The sequence below is a fragment of the Mastomys coucha genome, unplaced genomic scaffold (genome assembly GCF_008632895.1).
Source record: "Mastomys coucha isolate ucsf_1 unplaced genomic scaffold, UCSF_Mcou_1 pScaffold21, whole genome shotgun sequence".
NCBI lineage: Eukaryota > Metazoa > Chordata > Mammalia > Rodentia > Muridae > Mastomys > Mastomys coucha.
In genome coordinates, this window is record NW_022196904.1 from 51,743,930 (window position 1) to 51,768,394 (window position 24,465).

The window sequence follows — 24,465 nt, forward strand, 5'->3', positions numbered from 1 at the left end:
ACCAGTAAAATAGAGATGATAAAACTAAGGATTTTGAAAAGAGCAATTTCTGTTATTAACAAATATTAAGAAGTTGAAGAAATGTGAGAAACCAACAATAAATATAATCCAAATATAGTACAGCATGATTACTTCAATCTATTATCATCAATTGATTCTTCCACATATCAATATTTTGATAAAATTAAATGAAATGTAGGCTCTTAGTTTATGCATAAGAACAAAAATGTGAATTTTACAAAATTACCACATAACATAGAACACCAATAGGAAGGAGTTACAGAGATTAACTATGGAGCAGAGACTGAAGGAAGGACAAGCCACCCTAAATATAGTTATCTCCTGAAAGGCTCTGACAGTACCTGACTAATACAGATGGAGAGGCTCACAGCCATCCATTGAACTGAGTACACGGTCCCCAATGAAGGAGTTAGAGAAAGGACCTATGGAGCTGAGGGGTTTGCAGCTGCTTAGGACAAACAACAATATGAACTAACTAGCACCCTCAGAGTTCCCAGGGTCTCAACCACCAACCAAGGACTGCACATGGTGGATCGGATTGTTCTGGCAGCACATGTATAGTAGAGGATTGCAAATTCGATCATCAATAGGAGGAGAGGACCTCGGCCCTGTGAAGGTTCTGTGCCCCAGGGTAGGGGAATGCCAGAGCCAAGAAGTGGAAGAGGGTGGAGTGGCAGGCATGGGGAGGGGGGAGGCAACAGGGGTTTGTTCTTGTTGTTTTTGTTTGTTTGTTTGTTGTTTGTTTGTTTGTTTGTTTTTTGGAGGGGAAACTGGGAAAGGAGAAATTTACATGTAAATGAAGAAAATATCTAATAAAAAAAGTCAATGGCACTAAATAGTTATTAACACAAAACAACATAAATAGGTAACATAATTTCATGCATAATATGTGGGTGGAGACTGGAAACTTTAATAAGTAGATAGTCAAGTCAAAGAAAAAAGAAAAGAAATTTTGGTATATTAACATTTTTAACTGAAATATATGCAAACTCTTTGTTTTGACTGTCCTTAAAGAATGAAGTATACAGGTATGTAATTATGAACATAGAACTATGTTTGTTCCCAAGAGTAACAACTTAAACCTGATGTTAGATCTTGGATTGAAAACAATGTAAAACATCTGAGACCTTTGATGGTACAAAGATGATAAAAAATGAGAAATTTCAGTATTTGGATTTTAGACATCTAAGAGGGCATTGGCATACTAGGAATTGGGATGTCAGAAAATATTTCAGAAAATCTCATAATGTCAAGTGAGAACTATTGTCCTGATATAAAATCTTTTACAGATCTCATCCCTCAAGGCAGATTAAGAACCAACAAGTTTCCTGTCACTGTCAGATACTGAATGCTGATGTAATACACCATCCTTGCAGATGAAGCAGAACTCCAAGGCCAAGTGCTGAATGATAGATCTTAAGACTGAAGTAAGGAACAGATGCAATGACAAATACCTTGAACCTCAAGCAGGAGCAGTTTCATTCATAGCTGAAATGTGAAGAATCATAACAAGTTACTTGTCCATGCTGATGTTTTCTTTTCATTTTCATCTGCAGGTTTCCAGAGCACCCCTCCTTCTCTGAGAAGCAGCTTACAGTCAACCTCGGGCTAAAGCCTGAGCTGTGCTGCTAGCTAAACACAAACCAGGAGTATTACTGGAAAAAGTTTATGAGAATACGTTTCTTTAGCTCAGGTTGATGCAGAATGTCATAGGAAAATAGAGAAAAGATTTGGGACAAATTACAAGAGAGATAACAAAAATGACGAAGAACGCAAAGCCTGTTGTTACCATGGAGATTTTTCCATCAATGCTCTTCTATGTATTCTTCCTCCTCCCTGCCTGTTGCACCAGGAATAAAAATAAAGATGAAATAGAAAGAGAAAGAAGAAATTATTATGTAATGTTCTTTGTTTTCAAGCTCTACTTAAAGAAGTGAAAACTGTCTAGTAATGCCTTGTCTTTGATTCTGTATCTGGATAATGGACCTATAATAGAGCCTCCTTTTGTGTGTAGGGACTTCTGCTTGTAAGCATGGGCTATCAAGCACACACCAGTGCTGAACCTTTATAATCTTCCTGTGCTAATATCCTGAAGAGCTATACTTAGAAATGTTTTTCTTGTTCATATGTTTGTGCACATTACAACTGACAAACAATGCACTTGAATTATCTAAAGGTATACTTGTGTCTTATATCATAGTTGTTTTCCATCTAGTACCTTGTCTTAAATTATAATAATGTGGTAGATATATTACTTGGAGATTATATTTGAAAAGAAATATCCAAAACATATGAATAGTAAAATCACTTTGTTGTGTGTAGAAACATGTGGTTTATTTTATGCAGAGAATCACATTGTGTATATGAGTATGTAGTCTATTGAGAACTTATTGAAATGTTATTAAATACCATTATTCTTTAAACATTTAAATGAATATTCATATGTCATAGAATGTGTTAAAATACAACTGTTACATATAATATATTTGGTTTACTCACAATATCTACAACTGTTAATATGTAGCCAATTAATATGATCTTGTTTTAGTGCACACAGTCCATTTAGCACTGTTGATATGTGCTTAGATGCAGAGAGATCTACAGGAGCATGAGTATATCTGATGCTAATCTTCTGTGAAAATTATTACTTTACCTCTCCAACTAGTTCATCAAATGCTAACAGCTACTCCAGTTTTCTTCCATTCCAACTCTGATGCCTTCCTGTAAAGTTTTCCACAAGTTTCAGCTTTAGATTTTTCACACTTCACTGAAATTTTAGGATATATGACTGTGTTTATGCTGCTGTCCTGTGAGAAGCACTTATATAGCTTAAAGATAAAACAATGCAGAAGACTCTCTTATACCCTCCATGTCACATGTGATACAACCTACAGAAAAATTATAGACCTGCACTGAATATACTTTCCAAACACCTCCTACATTTTCTCCATTGAGAAGCAGTAATTTTTATTAACTGGTACAAATATATACCATGTTTTTCATTTTAAATTGCACAGGATCTGTTAATGTTGATGGCTGAAAATTTATTATAGCCTAAGTAATACATGTTTCAAAATAATAAGGATAGAATACAATTATTCAATAATTTCTAAATGAATAACACATGTTAAAAATAAAAATTATTTTAATAACTTCTACAATGTTCCTAATACTATTGTGTGCCTGATAGTCCAAGTCTTTTCACATAATACTCACAGAGAAGATCCCTAATTTTCTTCTAATCATACAACTTTTCTTTTGCTTGTTTTTTGTTTTGTTTTGTTTGTTTTTTTGAGGGGGAGTTGTTCTCTTCACACAACTTCTCAAGTATTTTTGTTTTTGTGTTGTTTGTTTTTATTACATCACAATGTAGATTCCAAGAACTGATGATGGCTAAGTAAGACACAGATGTAAGGTATATAGTACCTAGGTTCCTCTGCTACCTATGCTCTGGTTCTTCTTCACTCAACCAATGTCAGTTATGGGTTCTGACTCAAACAGCAAATGTACATTAAGGCAAGTCAGATGTTAGTTAGTCACTTCCACAATTTTTGGACTAATTTTTCACTAGAAATTTTGTAGGTCTGTCAGCAATACAGTTCAAAGATTCTGATATTGAGTTAGAGCTTGCATTTCTTTTTAGTAGCCTGTAGATAATATTCCAAACAAATGATTCTGATATGTCAGTATGAGATTCTCTTTTAGGCATTTGTAAAGCTTCTTTGTTTTTAGTGAGTTGTGTATGTGTTATCATTAGCAGTGATATTTTTGAAGCTTCCTCTTTGCAAGAAATTGAAAAATACAGATAAACACAACCAAATATTAAGCAGACAGTGGAAGAAAGAAGGAAAGAGAGGGAGAGACAGAGAGAAGACAAGAGAGAAAGAACATATAAAATACTCCTATAAATTGTATGTCTCCCTAAAGTACCTCAACTCAGAATTCAGGAAAATTATGGCAAAATAGAAAGAATTTCAAAGTCAAAAGACATGGATGATACCAAGAGAACAAGGCTTACTAAGCTAAATGAGGTTTGTTCATATGAGCTCATACATACTGTAGTAGTAACATGAAGTATGCATGAGTCATCACTAGTTCCTCTGTGTATATATGTGTGTGTTTTTATATAATATATATATATAATTTTTAAATAATTTGTTTTAATTACTTATTTACATTCTAAATATTGCCTCCTCCAAGGCCCTCCCTCAGAATTCGTTCCTTCATCCCTTTCTATTTTGCCTCTGAAAGGGCAGCTCTTCCCCTATTCCTCAAACTGGGTGCATCAAGTTTCTTCAGAATTGGTACATCCTGTTCCTCTGAGGCCATATGGCAGCTTTCTGCTACATATGTGATTGGAACCAGCCCCTGTATGCTCTTTGTTTGGTGGGTCTAACTCTGAGAGCTACCAGAACTCCAGGTTATTCGACAATGTTGATCCTCCTGTGGGGATGCCATCTCCTTGAGGGCCTACTATTCTTCCCATAACTCTTCTACAGACCTCTATTTAAAGTTTGTCTGTGGGTATGTGCATCTGTCTCAGTTATCTGAATGGTAGAGCCTCTCAGAGGACAGCTATACTAGGCTTCTGTCTGCAAGCACAATGTAGGATCATTAGTAGTGTGAGGGAACTTTATGATGTATAGACAATTCAACTAGTTGCTTCTATGAACATAAGGCTTTCTACAGTCATCTGTTAGGCTGTTCCTAAGTGGCCTGCTTCCCTGACCTAGTGTACCTTTCTGCCTGTCCATTTCTGGTACTAGTCCTTGATCTCTAATTATATTCCTTAATTATTGTTCCCAGAATCCTCTCCCTTCATACTAGTGTGGTACCTACTATTTTCTGCTTCAGCTCTTTTAACATCAACTTATTTTTTGTTGAGGAATAATGCTTACAAGAGATCTCTCAACAAATGAGTCCATTAGGAATCCATCTCCATTTGATTTTATGTTGACACAAAATCTCTCTCTGCAGACCTCCTGCCAGGTACTCAATAAGTAGATCAGACTTGACTTGAACTCATAGATATCTCCTTGTCTCTAGATACAAAATACTAGGGTTAAATGTGTACCACTATACCATGCCAAGAAGATCATTGGTAGCATGCTGAACAGTTTTATACCAACTTGACACAGGTAGCATCATCTGAAAGAAGGGACCCTCAGTTGACAAATTGCCTCCATACTTGGGCTGCACATATGCCTGTAAGGCATGTTTTAAATTAGTGATTGATGTGTGATTGATGAAGATAATTGTATGTGTTGCCACTCCAGGCTTGTGAGTCTGAATTTCATAAGAAAGGAAGTGGGCCAAGCAAGCCATGAAGAGCAAGCCAGCAAGCAGTAAACCTCCATGGATTTTTCATCAGCACTTGCCTCCCAAGTTTCAGCCCTGCTTGAGCTCCTGTCCTGACCTGACCTTTTTCTTCAATAATGAACAGTGATATGGCAACATAAGCTAAATAAACCCTTCCTCTACAAGCTGTTTTGTTCATGGTGTTTCACCACACCAATGATAATCCTGATTTATATAAGAAGTGTTACACTTCCTCCTGCTTTTGTTTATTTTCTAAAATTAATTCTAACCTGATATTTTAGATTACAAAATTTTAGTGTATGTGTGTATGAATATATGTTTATGTGTATATATACATATGTGCATGTATATGCATGTTTCTTTGTCTTTGGATATGTGAGAGTGTGTACGTACATGTAAGTGTGAGTGTCAAGTGTTTTGGAACTAGGTATTTACCTCCTCTCCTGCTTTTCTCCTTGTAAGACATAAATATTTAGCTTGGAGTCCACATATATATGCATACATGTGTTATGCATTCTCAGACCATCAGATCAGATCCCACTTAAAAGTATCTCTTTCCATCCTCCCATTAATGGGCTTGGTGTTCTTTTTTTCTGAGGCTACACTCCTCTAATATAATTCTTTCCATGTCTTTTCCAATTCCTTCTTGCTGGCCCTTAATCTCAACTTAGTAGAGACAAATGACTGGGGATTCTCATGCAGCAGTAGTTACCATTATTTCCTAACTTTTTAAAATTGTCATGAATCAATTATACATAACCAAAGGCTTCATAGAGTCATTTTATACTACTAAGTTGTGTTCTTTGAGCATGCTTATCTCCTTCTCAATGCATTTCATTTCTGGCATTTCTCTCCGGTAAGTTCTCTTTATATGTTTGAAGGACCAGTTTCTTGCTGCCTTTCTTTTATCCTGTTTTTGGCCCTCTCTGTGCTGTGTTTCTGCCCATTTACTGTTAGTGCTCTTTTGTATCTGTTCTACTCAGCATTTGAGCAAGAACTTTTTCAATTGTCTTTTTAATCGTATAGGATACCACGGAGTTCCTTATTCTTTAGAAGGAATGGATAGTGAACAGACATTAGCCAACTTGCAAACACCTCTGTCAGGCCTGTTCCTCTCTCCTATTCCAACTCTCTTGCTAAGAGGTATTATGTTATATTCCTAAAGCTATTCACCAAGGTATATATATACTTTTTTGAAAATTCTTTCTCCTGAGGCTCATGCTGAAAGTTTATCTATCAAAGTATTGAATTCTATCTCACCTAAATAACATATCCTTTCAAAATTAAAAATCTCATTGTAATACATTATTTCTCCTTTTTTCTTTATGAGCTCTCATTTGCCTATGAGTCATGTGAGTCTCCTCTCTATCCAGAGACAGTACTTTCGTATTCTCTAATCCAACAAGTACTCTTTTCTCCCCTTTGCTTTGTTCTGTCTAGAATGTAAAGAAAAGACATGACCATGACAATAAAATTTACCCTGAGTTCTTTATCCAGCTAACTATATATTAAAATAGCTGGAGAATGATTTTGTACCTGGCTACCCTGGTCTAGATACTGGATATCTTTAATAAAGCACATGTTTGTCTGGGCTTTTCCAATTATAAGATTTGCCACATGAAGCGTCTTACTCCCATGTGTCATTTTTCCACAGTGCTATGATCACACCCAAACATTATGACAATATATAAGATCCTTTTTTTTATATTTGAGTATCCTGTACATAGGATATATATATAGATTTTGAAAAACAAATGTTAAAATTCAATTCTGCTTCAGAATTATGTTCAGTAATATGATATCACTGAGTGACACATGGCTAAACAAATACTTTAAGAGGTATTAGTTTTATAAAAGAAATGTTTAACATATATGCATATTCTCAGCAATTCTATGTGTTTATGAAAATTTTTGTACGGCTGCCCAGATGACTGTATGAATATGATATTACTTTTTGTTTCTCAGGTTCAATTAATACTCTTAAAATATCTTAGTTAATACTAATGCATGAATATTGTGTATTTAGACAAATCCATTACATTCTCTAAGATGAATTGCTTAGTAATCATTGTCATGACTATCCTATCAAGAGTTCATATCCGTTCTATTTTTAAAACCAACTGAGTTCTACTGTGTTGTCAACTTGAGGTACAGGGAATAAAATTCCAAGTGCTGTACCCAATGAGGATTAGGGCCAGTTGATCTGCTTCCATGACACTCTGGACTATCAAAGGTGGTGACTCTCTGGATCACCTCCATACAAAAGCTACCACGTTGTTTACAGAGTGGGAGGATAGTATTCACCTGCTCATCCGAAACCCCACCATTATGTATAGGCACTAAACATATTAGGTGAATGTCAGAGTCTTCTTAGTGCTGAATTACACAAGGGACCAGGACAAATCTTCTACTCCCATGACCTAGGACAGTTTTCCCAACAGCCAGAGGTGGAGGGGAGTCCTGGGAAAGAACATCTCCCTGACACACTCATGACCTAAGGCAAAGAAGAGGTGGTTTCAGCTCTCTTGCACTAATACTTTTAGGGCAGCTCATTCACATGAATGGAATATGGGTAGCCTCTCAGGGCAAGAATCCAGGGAACAATCCTGACTCTTTTTCTTCAACAGGCAATTAAATATCAGTAGTTATTCTGATAATACATGGGCTCCATGAGACTTGCATCTAGCCATACTGAGATGAAACTGGCTTGAAATAGTGAAAGCAATATACATTCAATAGGAGATCTTTGCAATATAAACTGCCAAAATTCTAGTCTAGCCATGTATAAAATCATAAATCTTCCTGTTATCCTCCTCCTTCCAGTCATAAGATTGAATGCTAGTACCAGTATGCCTGGTTTTATTATTTGTATGCTAGAATTGAATCTCAGGAGCTAATATATTCAAGAATACAACTTATGGCAACTATAATACCTCAAGTTAAATTTCATTATTTTACCAAAATTTACTTTTATTCAGAGTATATTTGGAAACTCATAGCAGTTGTAGGACTATTATTAACTTGGTGTTCACATATTAATTATTCACTACATGTTTGCTGTGTAATATAGGTTATGTCACAGAAAGTGAGAGAATTTATATCCATTTCAGTAAACCTAGTTTACTTCACATGTTAGATAATGTTATGAACCATTAAGTAAAAGGTGTATCTGCTAATTGTCTGAAACAGTGTAATTACTAACTGTCCTTATACACACAGACAATTTTACCTGCTATGTTCAGCAAATATTAATTTTAAAGTTCTAAAAGGCAATTTCAGAATTACTTAACAGTTTAAAGTGAAAGAATTTACAGTTATCCTTCTATCATTAATTGAGGAATCCACAAATTTCACCCTTATTCCAAGTCTTAGTATTGCAGAATGTGGGTACAAATATTTTAATATCTAGCAGAACAGGACAGGTGCTGTTTGCAAACTGTCTTATGTGTAACATACAATATCTTCACATATAAAACCTAATCAAAATAAGTACCTAGGAAAGATTAACAAAATGACATCTTAATAGATATATCAATGTGTATCAAAGAAGCCAAGGAACCTCTAATTTAAGAGTAGTATTTAAGATACATGAAGAATTATGAGATCAGGAAACAAATTCTATACCAAACACATTACAGTTGGTTATCTAACATAAAATGGTCACCATAAGAAACACAAATTCACAAAACTAACATTATATGCTAAAAACATTTAGGTTCCACCTCATTGTGAATTGTTTAAATACCCATGGAATAACCTGATATAGTGTGGCAAAAATATTCACCTTGATTTCCTTTCACTAGATGCTCATTTGATCTTCTGCCTTCTTCTTGGTTCTAAATATATACTAATTCAAATATTCCCAGTATTAGTCAGTTGCAAATATAGGTTCTTCCAGAGATTCAAATGCGAAGTAATTTAAAATTTCATGTAACTTAAGCAAGAATTAAGAAACAGGAACTTAAAAACTGACAACAAATGCCTTGGGGTGTTTGGGAAAAGGGAACAGTCATTCACTGTTTTTGTGATAGAAAGTATTTCAACCTATTTAGATCAGGAGCCATAGACAACAAAGAGTAAATATAAATTTCATAAGCTACAGATATATCTCTCCTTGTCATTTGTCTAAATGTAATAAGCAACTGTCTCCATGGTTACTTCCTTGAGTATGTTTACTAGTTTTGTTTGCACAATACCGAGGAAATGGAAAGGGCCTAACTGCATTAGTTGGTGAAAGTCTGATGACAATGGAGAAAGTATAGAATGTGAAAATGATTGAAAGTAATATGAGACACACAGAACTAGAAAATTTCAAAGTGACTGTCATAATCTAGACCATCAATGACAGATGACAATTGTTTTGTTCCATTGGAGGCTCCTAGGTCCAACCCTTTTTATCAAGAAAACTATCAAAGAGACAAAAAAATTAAAAAAGGACAATTATCTTTGTAAAGAGTAGAAATAATAATAGGGTGTGGCATACCCTATTCAAACAATCTGATAGAGTAAGTGAGATAAAAGGGTCTTTATTCTTAAAAGTAAAAGTAGTCATTATTGATTAACAAAACAGGAAAAATATCATATTATCAACTCTCTATCTAAAAATACCAATAATAAAAAAACAGTATTTTGTAGATGACCACATGTTCTTCATATGAAAATTCTATATCAGATCTGAAAATGCTTTTTAAAAGGCCCATTATGACATCTGACAAATAATTGTAGAAAAGCACAACCAATCAAAAACAGAAACAAAAACAAAAAATCAAAAATAGTGTGGAAAACAGCTATCAAAGTGTTTGATGAATCATTTCCTGTATATAAACCTCACAGTTCATTGTTGTACAAAGACAAGAAAGATGGCAAAATCTAGGATATGAGGACATTTGCTCTAAGATTATGTCTTCTAGGAATACCAGTAACCATATCAAGAGATTTGAATTTCAAAATATTGTAAGCAATTAAATAAACCTGACAGCAGGAGATACAGTTTTCCACAAAGAAAAACAAGCAAGTCATTAACCAACACAAAAAGATCAGCCCTAAAAAACACATACATAACATTATCCAAACTAAATTGGTTGCATTTTGGAATTTAAGATAAACCTGTACATATGTACAGATAATATACATGTAATAATAATTAAAAGAGAAAAGAAATGTAATTGAAAGAAGCAAAGAGTATTGTACTGTTTATTATATTGTTGGGAGGAGAGAGAAAGTAGAAGAGAATTTCAAAAATAAGGAATAATCTTAAAAATGCATTTCCAAAAAGTAGAGGTAGAGGTAATGTCTGCCCCTCACACATTTAATTAACATTAAAATAAGAATTGAAACTAAAATTTAGCCAGGTTCTCACTAGGTAACTGTTGAGTTTATTGGGAAAATTTACAGAGAACTTTTGATTGGTTATTTTCTGGGCTCTGTGTGTTCAGAAAAAAAGGCTTCCCAGCAAATCAATAGCCAGTAAGGCTGAGGTCTCTATTACGGAACACATGGCAGAGCCTAACTTCTACACTCTTGCCTGGCCTCTATTTTCCTGCCTCTTACAAGGTTACATTCAGAAGTGTAGATTTTCCAACAATACAATGTCTGAGCATGTGGATACTAGAGTGAGGATCTCCTGGCTTCTCCTTTCATTTAATGAGGAAGTGTACACAAACTGGAAGCCCAGCTAGAGTATCTATATTTCATGTTGCACAAATGATTACCTAAGATGACTGCTACTTGTCCTGGAATATAGGACTAGGAAGATCTTTGATCAATAGTTCTATCTCTTCCTTCCTTTTTAATACTTCCTTTCCTCAAGAGTCTCTGAGCTTTAAACAGTGTAACATGAATGACATATGACTTTTTTCATTACAGTACTTTGCTTAACCCTGAAGCACATTTCTCGTAGGACTCTAGAAAAGCTTTATTGAAAATCTGCTCGATTCTTTTCTGAGTATAAGGCAAATGTGAAGAAAATGTGGAAAATTAGTAAATCGAAAACTAAATGAATAGACATGGAATATCATAACAGTTTGTAAAAATAAACAAAAATGCAGCAGATGTTACTTGGTACTGTATTTTTTTCTTGGTTTTTTTGAGACAGGGTTTCTCTGTGTAGCCCTGGCTGTCCTGGAACAAACTTTGTATATCAAGCTGGCCTTGAACTCAGAATATTGCCTGCCTCTGCCTCCCAAGTGCTGGGATTCAAGGAGTATGCCACCACTTCCTGGCTCCTGGTACTACATTTAACTAATCAATACCAATGTTTCTGCACTGGAGAATATTAATTATTTTTTCAAAAGTTTTTGTAAAATTGACTCATAAAAACCACAAAGATCATTGCTTCCACCAGAATGCATATTTAATCCAATAAGAACATTGGTTCAATATTAAACCCTCTTACACATATTAAATGTTTTGGCAGATAAGCATTGACAGCTCTTCTTAACGTAAAACATACAAGATTCACAAATGACTAGGATTTGAGCTTACTTTTCCCTCTAATGCTTAGTGGTAATTTTTGGGGTTTTATGAACTATCTTCTAAGGAGAGTATGTTTTTATTAGTACTCTATTTACATATCAAAGCCCAATACTAAAACAGTTACTATATTGAGAACCAGAATATTACTTTTGATTCAGTAAAGGAATGTAAAAAAAATGATAACATATTTTGTTGATGTAGAATCATTCCTCCAGTAATCTGCAGTCAAAATTATGATGAAGGCACCAATTTCTATCACTGTATTCACAGTTTAAACATTTTGGCCTGAACATTTATATCCTGATATATATGTGTACTTTCTACAGTAATAGACTAAGGCTATTGTTATCGCGCTCAATCATCTTGTTAGGTTTCACATATAAAATACACAATAATGCTTCCAGGATTCTACTACAACCTCTGACTTTTTGCCCATTTTCAACTAATATTCCATGTTTTGTTATTTAGATGCACATTCATTTCTCTTAAATGAACACCAAAGTCTGATAAATCTTCAAAGTTTAGCATAAAGTCAGATACATAAAGCCAAAAGAATACATATGATGGATAGAAAAATGAGACAAATTACTGAGTCACAACCCTACAGTTAACTATATATTTACCTGCAAAATAAAGATGATAAGATTGTAAAGATTTTGAAAAAAATAATTTCTGCTCTTAGCAAATGTTAAGAAGTTTAAGAAATGTGAGAAACCAATAATAAATATAAGCCAGATAAAAGTGTGATTATTTCAATCTATTATCATCAATTGATTCTTCTACAAATCAATATTTAGATAAAATTAAATGAAACATATGCTATTAGATAATGCATAAGAATAGAAATGTGATTTTATAAGATTACCGCAAAAGATACAGTAAACATAAGATGGTAATTAATAATTACTATTTAAAAAGTCATTGATACTAAGTAGTCATTAACATTAACACAAAATAACATAAATAGCATACTATCATGCATGGAAAGTGGGAGGCAGTTGAAAACCTTAATAAGTTGATATTCAAGCCAAAAAAGAAAAGAAAAGAAATTTTTTGTATATTAACATTTTTAACTGAAGTATATGCAAACTCTTTGCTTTGACTGTCCTTAAAGAATGAAGTATGTAGATATGTAATTATGAACACAGAACCATTTGTTCCCAAGAGTAACTACTTAAACCTAATGTTGAAAGTTGGATTGAAAAATAATGTAAAATATCTGAGACTGTTGATCTTACAAAGATGATAAATAGCAAGAATTGCAGCATTTGGGTACTCTAAGAAGACACTGGTATTCTAGGAAATAGGATGTCAGAAAATATTTTAGAAAATTTCATAGTGTCAAGTGAGAACTATGGTCCTGATATAAAAATTCTTTACAGATCTTGTCCCCCAAAGCAGATTAAGGAGCAACAAGTTTCCTGTCACTGTCAGATACTGAACGCTGATGTAATACACCGTCCTTGCAGATGAAGCAGAACTCCCAAGGCTGAGTGCTGAATGGTAGATTTAAAACTGAAACAATGAACAGAAGCAATAACAAATACCTTAAACTTCAAATAGGAGCCGTTTCATTCAGGGTAAGAATGTGAAAAATCATAGCATGTTACCTGAACATGCTGACGTTTTCTTTTCATTTTCATCTGCAGGTTTCCAGAGCAACCCTCCTTCTCGGAGAAGCAGCTTACAGTCAACCTCTGGCAAAAGCCTGGGCTGGGCTGCTAACTAAACACAAACCAGGAGTATTACTGGAAAAAATTTTTGGGAATACATTTCTTAAGCTGTGTTTGACGCAGAATGGCTGAGTATACTTAGGAAAATAGAGAAAAGATTTGGGACCAATCAGAAGAGAGTTCTCAAAAATGACGAAGAAAGCAAAGCCTGTTGTTACCATGGAGATTTTTCCATCAAAGCTCCTGTATCTATCTCCCTCCTCCCTTCCTGTTGCACCAAGAATAAAAATAAAGATGAAATAGAAGGAGGAAGACCAAAATAATATTTATTTATTCTTTGGTTCCTGGCTCTAAATGAAAAAGAGAAAACTGTCCAGTAATGCCTTGCCTTTGATCATGTACCTGGATAATGACACCTATAATCGAGCCTCCTTTTGTGTCTAGGGACTTCTGCTTGTAAACATGGGCTATCAAACAAATACAAGTGTTGAAGCTTTATAATACTCCTGTGCTAATATCATGAAAGCTATACTTACTTAGAAATTTTTCTTTCTAATTCATATGTTTATGCACATTACCACTGACAATGCACTTGAATTATCTAAAGGCATACTTGTTTCTAATATCATAAAGCTATTTACCACACAATACACCATGTCTTAAACTATAATAATGTTGTAGCAACATTAACTGGAGATTATGTTAGAAAAGAAATATCCAAAACATAGGTGTAGTAAAATCACTTTGTTATGTGTGGAAACATGTGTTGGGGGTTTTTTTAATGCAGAAAATTAGATTTTGTATGATGCTATGTTGTCTATTGAGAACTTATAGAATTGTTATTATGATATCATTATTCTGTAAACATTTACATTAATATTCATATGTCATATACTGTATTAAAGTATAAATGTTATATGAAATATATTTGGTTTACTCACAATAGCTACACCTATTAATGTGCAAACATTTAATAGGATCTGGTTTTAGTGCACACTCAGTCCATTTAACACTGCTCATATGTGCTTAGATGCAGAGTCTTATGGGCACATGAGTATATCTGATATTACTTTCCATCTGCAACCATTTCATCAAGTGCCAAGAGCTACTCCAATTTCCTTCCATCTCAACTCTGATGCCTTCCTTTAAAGTTATCCAAAAGTTTTAGATTTTATACTCTTGACTGAAATTTTAGGAGATATGACTGTGTTTATGCTGCTCCCCTCTGAGAAGCACATATATAGCTGAAAAAAGGGGACATGGAAGACACTTTAATAACCTGCAGGTCACAAGTGAACAAACCTTTTGACAAACTACAGAGCTGTACTGAATATACTTTCTAATTATCTTCAAATTTCTCTTTTTTTGTATTTTTTATTATATGTTTTCTTTATTTACAATATCTCCTTTGTCAGGTTGCCCTCCAAAAGAAAAAAGAAAAAGAAAATAAATAAAATAAAATAAGAAAAAATAAAACAGAAAAAAACTAAAACAATCCCCTGTTCCCTCCCCCTGCTCACCACCCCACCCTCTCCCACTTCCTGGCTCTGCCATTTCCCTACCCTGGGGCATAGAACCTTCACAGGGCCAAGGCCCTCTCCTCCCATTGATGATTGACTTGGCCATCCTCTGCTATACACATGCTGCTGGATCCAGGAGTCCCCCCATGTATACTCTTTGTTTAGAGTTCTAGTCCCTGGGAGCTCTGAGGGTACTAGAAGATGCTCCCACATGTAATAAGGACACATGCTCTACTATGTTCATATCAGCCTTATTTATAATAGCCAGGAAATGGAAACAACCCAGATGTCCCAAAACAGAGGAATAGATACAGAAAATTTGATACATCTACACAATGAAGTACTACTCAGCTATTAAAAACAATGAATTTATGAAATTCTTTGGGAAATGGATGGAACTAGAGAATATCATCCTGAGTGAAGCAACCCAATCACAAAATAACACACATGGTATGCATTCTCTGATAAATGGATATTAGCCTAGAAGATTGGAATACACAAAGTATAATTCATAAACCACAAGAAACTCAAGAAAAAGGAAGACCAAAGTATGGATACTTCGTTCCTTCTTAAAAGGGGGAACAAAATAACCACAAAAGGAGTTGCAGAGACAAACTACTGAGCAGAGACTGAAGGAAGGACAATACAGATACTGCTCTATCTGGGAATCCTTCCCATATTCAATCATCCAAATCCAGACCCTGTTGTAGATATCAGCAAGTGCTGGCTGACAGGAGCCTGATATAGCTGTCTCTAGAGAGGCTCTGAAAGTGCCCATCAGATACAGAAGTTGAGGCTTACAACCATTCTTTGGACTGAGTACAGGGTTCCCAATGAAGGAGCTAGAGAAAGGACCCAAAGAGCTGAAGGGATTGCAGCCCCTTAGCACAAATAACAATATGAACTAACTAGAACCAAATTTCTTTCTGTTGCGATGCAGTAAATTTTATTTATTGGTAGAAATGTAGACCATGTTTTTCATTCTGAATTGCACAGGGTTTGTTAATATTAATGGCTGAAAATTTATTATAGTACCAAGTAATATATACTTCAAATTAACAAGGATAGAATACAATTATTCAACAATATCTAAATGAATAACACATGTTAATAATATGAATTATTTTAATTCCTTCTACACTGTTCCTCATCCTGTTGTGTGGCTGATAATTCAATTCCTTTCCACCCAACTCTCATAGAAATAGGTCAATAATTTTCTTCCATTCATTCAAGTTTTCTTCTGCTTGCTTTTTGTTTGTTTGTTTGTTTGTTTTGTTTGGGGGTGTTTTCTTCAAGCAATATTCCATATACTTTTGTTTGGTGGTTTTTTTTTAATACATCCCAATGAAGATTCCAAGAACTAAGGTTGGCTAAGTAAAGCACAAATATATAGTCATATAATACATACATACCTGTGCTATCTACTTTCCAGTTCTTCACTCAATCAATATCATTTATGGGTTCTGACTTACATAGTAAGTATACATTAAGGCAAATCAGATGTTAGTTTGTTACTTCCACAAGATATTCCACAAAATATCTAATTTTTAACCAGATATTTTGCAGGCCAGTCAACATTACAATTCAAAGATTTTTATATTGAGTTGGGGCTTACATTTCTTTCTTAGTTGCCTTCAGAGAATATTCAAAATATAGATACTGATATGTCAGTTTGAGATTCTCTTTTAGTCACTTCCACAACCGATTTGTTTTTAGTGAGTTGTATATGTGTTATTAGAGCAGTGACATTTCTGAAGCATCCTCTTTGCTGGATATTGAAAAATACATATATAAACAACCAACTATTAATCAGAGAGTGGAAGAAGAAAGAAAGGAAGAGAGAGACAGGGAGAGAAACACAGAGAGAGAGAGAGAAAGAGAGAGAGAGAGGGAGGGAGAGAGAGAGAAAGAGGGAGAGAGAGACAGAGACAGAGAGACAGAGACAGAGAGACAGAGACAGAGAGACAGAGACAGAGAGACAGAGAGACAGAGACAGAGACAGAGAAGACAGGAGAGAACATAGAAAATATTGCTATAAATTAGATGTCTCACTAATGTCCCTCAACTCAGAATTCAGGAACCTTTATGGAAAATTAGGAAGAATGTTAAAGTCAAAAGCTATATATGACACCAAGGGAACTATGCTCACTAAACCAAATGAGAAATGTTCATATGAGCTCATACATAATTTAGTAGTAACCACTAAGTATACATGAGTCACCACTAGTGCCTCTGGGAATATATATATACTATGATTAAATGTGTATACCACTGCACCATGCCAAGAAGATCATTGAGAGCATGATGTATAGTTTTATACTAACTTGACACAGGTAACGTTATCTGAAAGAAGTTCCCTCAATTGACAAATTGCCTCCATACTTGGGCTGTACAGACGACTATAACGCATTTTTAAAATTATTGATTGATGTTTGATTGATGTAGCTAATTGTATGTGTTGCCACTCCAGTGCTGGGAGACCTGAATTTCAAAAAAAAAAGGAAGCAGGACAAGCAAGCCATGAAGTATAAGCCAGGAAGCAGTACCATTCTGTGGGTTTTTCATCAGCACTTGCCTCCCAAGTTCCAGCCCTGCTTAAGTTCCTGTCTTGACTTTTTCCTGTGATAATGAATAGTGATATAGTAACATGAGCTAAATAAACCCTTTCCATAACAAGCTGCTTTGTTCATGATGTTTCAGCATAGCAATGATAACCCTGATGACTATAAGAACTGTTACTGTTCCTCCTGTTTTTGTTTGTTTTCTAAAATTAATTCTAACCTGATATTTTAGATCACAATAGTGTATGATATGGTATGTATGTATGTACATATAAATATGTTTATGTGTATGTATGCATGTGTGCATGTATATGCATGTTTATTTGTCTTTAGATATATGAGAGTGTGCATACATATAAGAGTGAGTGCCAAGTGCTTCGCAGTTAGCCATTTCCATCTTCTGCTTTTTCTTCCTATAATGCATAAATATTGAGCTTGGTGTTCACAAAAGAATTTTATCAAATTTGTGTACCAATTGAATAGTTCACAAGCCATATATTTGCACACACACACACCCACACACATATATATATGTATATATATACATATATATATGTATATATATACATATATATATATACACATATATATACATATATATATATGTGTGTGGGTGTGTGCGTGTGTGTGTGTGTGTGTATTCTCAGATCATCAGATAAGTTCCTGTTTCAAATTATCTCTTTCCATCCCCTCATTAATATGCTTGGAGTACTTCTTTTTGAGGCTACACTCCCCTAAAGTAATTCTTTCCATGTGTTTTCAAATTCCTTCTTGCTGGTCATTAATCACAACTTAGTAGAGACAAATGACTGGGCATTCTCATGCAGCTGTAGTTACTTTTATTTCTGAACTTTTAAAAATGAATATGTGTCAATTATAAATAACCAAGACTTCATAGAGTCATTTTATTCTATTAAGTTGTGTTCTTTGAGCATGATCATCTCCTTCTCAATGCATTTTCTTTCTGGCCTTCTCTCTCCTGATAGTTTCCTTGGCTATTGCATCCTCACCTGTAAGTTCTCTTCATATGTTTGATGGATCAGTTTCTTGTTACCTTTCTTTTATCCTGTTTTTAGCACTTTCTTTACTGTGTTTCTGTCCATTTACTGTTTGTGCACACTTTTATACTTGTTTTACTCAGTACTTAAGCAAGGCCTTTATTAAGTGTTGTTTTTTATTTTAAAAACATAGAGGAAACCATGGAGTTCTCTCTTCTTTAGATTGAATGGATAGGGAAGGGACACTAGCCAGCATGTAAACATGTCACTGTCAAGCCTGTTATTCTCTCCCATTCTCTCTCTCTTGCTAAATGGTATTAGGTTACTTTCCTAAAGCTATTCACCAAAGTATATATACTTATTTTGAAAATTCTTTCTCCTGAAGCTCTTGTTGAAAGTCTATCTATCAAAGTATTGAAGTCCAGCTAACTTAAGTAACATAACGAATCAAAATTAAAAATCTCATGTAATACTGTGATCCTCATTGTTTTCTTTATGAGATCTCATTTGCCTATGAGTCACCTGAGTCTCCTCCCTATCCAGAGACAGGCCTTTCTTGTCCTTTACCCCAACAAGCTCTCTTTTCTCCCCTTTGCTTTCTTTTGTATAGAATACATAGTAAACGATAAGTCAGTGACAATATAATTTACCCTGAGGTCTGTCTCCAGCTAACTATACATTAAAACACATAATGGTGGCTGCAGCCAGATTTTGCACCTGACTACCCTGGTCTAGATGGTGGATATCTCTAATAAAGCATACATATTTGTTTGGGCCTTTCTAATTATGACTTTTGGCTACCACAGGAATCTTCTTGTTCACAAGTGTCATTTTTCCAATGTGCTATCATGATACCCAAACATTATGCCATTATATTTTTTTTATGTTTCAGTATATTACACAAAGCATATATAGATTTTCACATGTCAGATAATGTTATGAAACATTTAGGAAAAGGTGTATCTGCTAATTGTCTGGAACAATATAATTACTATCTCTATCCTTATACATACAGACAAATTTTACCTGCCACATTCAGCAAATCATTAATTTTAAACTCTAAGGTGCAATTACAGAATTACTGAACAGGATAAACTGCAAAGAATTTACAATGGACTATCTATCTCTGACTGATGAGTCCACAAATATCACCATTATTCCAAGTCTAAGACAGTATTGTAGAATATGAGCAGAAATATTTTAATATTCAACAGAATGACACCTACTGTTTACAAACTGTCTTATGTGTAACATATAATATCTGTACACATAAAACCTCAAGAACATGTGTACCTAAGAAAGATTAACAAAATGATATTGTAACAGATATATTAATTTGTATCTGTGAAGACAAGGAATCTGAAATATCAGTGCAGTATTTAAGACATGTGAAGAAATATGAGATCAGGAAATAAATTTCTATAAGGAACAACATAACAGTTGATTATGTAACAGAAAATGGTCACTATTAAAAGCACACATCCACACATCTAACAGTAAATCCTGAATACATAGTCAGGTACTGTCAGAGCCTCTCAAGAGAGAGCTATATCAGGCTCCTGTCAGCCAGCACTTGCTGGCATCCACAATAGTCTCTGGATTTGATGGTGGAATATGGGAAGGACTCCCAGGTAGAGCAGTCTCTGGATTGTCCTTCCTCCTGTCTCTGCTCCATAGTTAATCTCTACAACTCTTTCCAAGAGTATTTTGTTCCCCTTTTTAAGAAGGAACGAAGAATCCACACTTTGGTCTTCCTTCTTCTTGGGTTTCTTGTGGTTTGTGGATTGTACTTTGTATATTCCAATCTTCTGGGTTAATAACCAATTATCAGAGAGTGCATACCATTTGTGTTCTTTTGTGATTGGGTTACCTCACTGAGGACAATATTCTGCAGATCCATCCATTTCCCTAAGAATTTCATCAATTCATTGTATTATTTTATATTTTTTATTAGATGTTATCTTTATTTACAATATCTCTTTTTCCAGGTTCCCCTCCAAAAAAAAAAAGAAATAAAATAAAATAAAATAAAAACAAAAACTAAAACAATCCCCTGCCCCCTCCCCAACCCTGCTCACCATCCCATCCCCTCCTGCTTACTGGCCCTGGCATTCCCCTACACTGGGGAATAGAACCTCCACAGGGCCAAGGTAATCTCCTCCCATTGATAAATTCATTGTTTTAATAGCTGTGTAGATGTACCACATAGACTCTGACAGTATCTGAATTATACAGAAGTAGAGACTCACAGCCATCCATTGGACTGAGTACAGGGTTCACAATAAAGGAGCTAGAGAAAGGACCCAAGGAGCTGAAGGGTTTGCAACCCCTTAGGATGAATAACAATTTGAACTAACTAGTACCTTCAGAGCTTCCAGGGAGTAAACAACCAACCAAAGAGTACATATGGTGGGACTAATTGCTCCAGCAGCATATGTAGCAGAGGATGGCCAAGTCGGCCATCAATGGGAGGAGAGGCCCTTGGCGCTGCAAAGGTTCTATTCCCCAGTGTAGGGGAATGACAGGGCCAGGAAGCAGGAAGGGTGGGTTGATGAGCAGGGGGAGTGGGGAGGGAACAAGATTTTTTTTTTCTTTTTTTTCAAAGGGGAAACTGGGAAAGGAGATATCATATGACATATAAATAAGAAAAGTTTCTAATAAAAAATCCTGAATACATTTAATTTATGTCTCAAATATGAAATTATACACACATATATATGTACATATATTATATTATATAGATATAATAGTTTTTCTTGAAACCATAGGAAATCAAATGTAAAACCCTTTTAATACCTGTTTTAGTTCATACTCACTGATGATGCTGTTATACTTTAACCTCACATAATTTCAAATTCCTGGTTCATAGATTACCAGTGATGAATAACTCTCTCAAATTCACAGAGTAAAAGCTCAGAAAAAAGGCAGCATTAATTTCCACCTTATTGGTGGATTACTCAAATACCCATGGGACAACCTGATACAGTCTGGCAAAAAGCTTTACCTTGAGATCCTTTCACTAAATTCTCATTTGGTCTTCTGCCTTCTTCTTTGTTCTAAACATCTACTAATTCAAAAATCCCACTATTAGTCATTTGTGAAAATAGTTTCTCCTAGAGACTCAAATGCAAAGAAATTTGAAATTTCATATCACCTAAGAAAGAATTAAGAAACATGAATATAAAAACTTACAACAAATGCTTTGTGGTATTTATGAAAGGGGAACAGTCACTCACTGTTATTGTGATAAGAAAGTGGTTCATGCTATTTAGATCAGTAGCCAGAGATAACAAAAAGCTAAATAAAAATTTCATAAACTACATTTATATCTCATTTTGTCATTTGCCTAAATGTAATCAGCCACTTTCTCCATGCTTACTTCCTTGAGTATGTTTACTAGTTTTGTTTTCACAATACCAAGGAAATAGAAAGAACCTAACTATGCCTTAGTTGGTAAAAGTTCGATGACAATGAAGTAAGTATACAATGTGAAAAGTAATAGAAAGTAATAATTTATAACAGTCAGACAGAACTAGAAATGTTCACAGTGAGTGTTTTAATCTAGACCATCAGTGACACATGACAATACTTTTGTCCAATTGGAGGCTCCTAGGTCCAACTGTTTCTATCAGGACAGCTATCAAAGGGCAACTGCAAAAACAACAAAATTGAAAGGGGACAATTTCCTGTGTGAGGAGTAGGAAGAATAATTGGTTAAGGCATAGGAGATTTCCAATGATCTGATGGAGTAAATGAGGAGATAAAATGGTCTTTATTCATAAAAGTAAAAGTAGTCAACATGAATTAACAAAACAGGGAAAATAACATAATATCAACTCTCTACCTAAAAATATCTATAATAAAGAAACAGTTTTATGTATATAACCACACATTCTTCATACAACAATTCCATATCAAATCTTAAAAAGCTTTTAAAAACTCCAATAGGTTATCCAACAAATAAATGCAGAAAAGCACAATCAAAAAGAAGTCTTCAAACAGTTCGATGAAACATTTTTTTTTTCTTTTGTATCTAAACCTCAGGGTTCATTGTTGTACAGGGACAAGAAAGACTGTAAGATCTATGATATGAGGCCATTTGCTCAAAGATTATATTTTCTAGAAATTACCAGTAATTAAACCAACAAGTTTGAATTTCAAAATATTGTAAGCAATTAAATAATCCTGACAGGAGGAGATACAATTTTCCACAAAGAAAACCAAGAACGTCCCATTGATGATCTATTTTAAAATCCTCTACTATACACACACTGCCAGAACAGTCAGTCCCACCATGTATACTCCTTGGTTGGTGCTTGAGTCCCTAGGAGCTCTGAGGGTACTAGTTAGTTCATATTGTTGTTCATCCTAGGGGGCTGCAAACCCTTCAGCTCCATTGGTCCTTTCTCTAACTCCTTCATTGGGGACCTGTACTCAGATCAATGGATGGCTGTGAGCCTCTACTTCTGTGTTAGTCAGGTACTGTCAGAGCCTCTCAGGAGATAGCTATATCAGGCTGGCTTGTCCTTCCTTCAATGGAAGGAGAGGTCCTTGGTCCTGTCAAGGTTCTGTGCCCCAGTGTAGGGGAATGTCAGGGCCAATAAGTGGGTGGGGTGGCAAGCATGGGGATGGGGGAGCCAACAAGTGTTTGTTCTTGTTGTTTTTGTTTGTTTGTTTGTTTGTTTGTTTGTTCCTGGGAGGGGAACTGGGAAAAGAAAAATCATATGACATGTAAATAAAGAAAATATCTAATAAAAAGAAGATTTAAAAAAAAGAAAACCAAGAAAGTCAATATCTAACACAAAGTGATCAGCCCTAAAAAACACATACATAACTTTATCCAATCTAAATTGGCTGCATTTCTGTCCTTAAGATAAACCTGTAAATAATTGCAGATAATATAGATGCTAGAATAATTTAATGAAAGGAGAAGTGTATGCAAAAGTACCAAATAATATTATATTGGTTATTATATTGGTGGATAGGAAAGAGAAAGCAGAGGTGTAAATAAAACTGTATAATAATCGCAAAAATAAAGAATAATTTTAAAAAACATAGAAGTAGAAAGAATGTCTACCTCTTGCCTAATTAAAATTAAAATAAGTACTCGATAATAAAATTTACCCAGGTTTTCCCTAAGTAAGTGGTGAGTTCATTGGGAAAACATACAGAGAAATTTTGACTTCTTATTTTCTAGGCTGTGTGTGCTCAGAAAAAAGGCTTTCCAGAAAAAAAATCATTACCCAGAATGGCTAATGACTCTTATGGAACACATGGGAGAGCCAAACTTCCATACTCTTGTTTGGCCTCTATTTTCCTGCCACTTACAATGTTACTTACATTCAAAAAAGTACATTTTCCAACAATAAATTTTCTGACCATGTGGATAATAGAGTGAGGGTCTCCTGGCTTTCCCTTTCATTGTTTAAGGAGATGTACACAAGCTGAAAGCCCAACTAGAATATCTATATGTCATGTATCACTGATTATTGCCCCAAATGGCTGCTATTTGTCTTGGAATATAGGAATAGAAAGCACCTTGATCAGTTGCTATTATCTCTTCCTACCTGTCCAATTCTCTTTTCTCAAGAGTCTCTGAGCTTTACATATTGTAACATAAATAACACATGACTGTTTTTACTAAACTACTTTGCTAAATCCTTAATTTCATTTTTCCTAGGACTCTGTGAAACCTTATTGAAAATCTGCTGGATTTTTTTCTGACTATAAGATAAATGTGAAGCAAATGTTGAAAATTAGGAAATGGACAACTAAATTAATAGACATGGAATAATGTAATAGTTTATAAGAATATACACAAATGTACGAGATGTTACATGGTACTACATTTAACTAATCAATAGCAAGTGTTTCTGCACTGAAGACTATGAATTATTTT

The 24,465-nt window shown here is 34.6% G+C and overlaps 1 long non-coding RNA gene across 1 annotated transcript; it reads left to right on the forward strand.

Annotated features, from left to right (window-relative positions):
* Window positions 1-3,547: 3,547 nt before the first annotated feature.
* Window positions 3,548-13,807, forward strand: LOC116100550. The gene is made up of 2 exons (XR_004122627.1): window positions 3,548-4,052; window positions 13,464-13,807. It is a non-coding gene; the product is annotated as an uncharacterized LOC116100550 (long non-coding RNA).
* The last annotated feature ends 10,658 nt before the right edge of the window (window positions 13,808-24,465 follow it).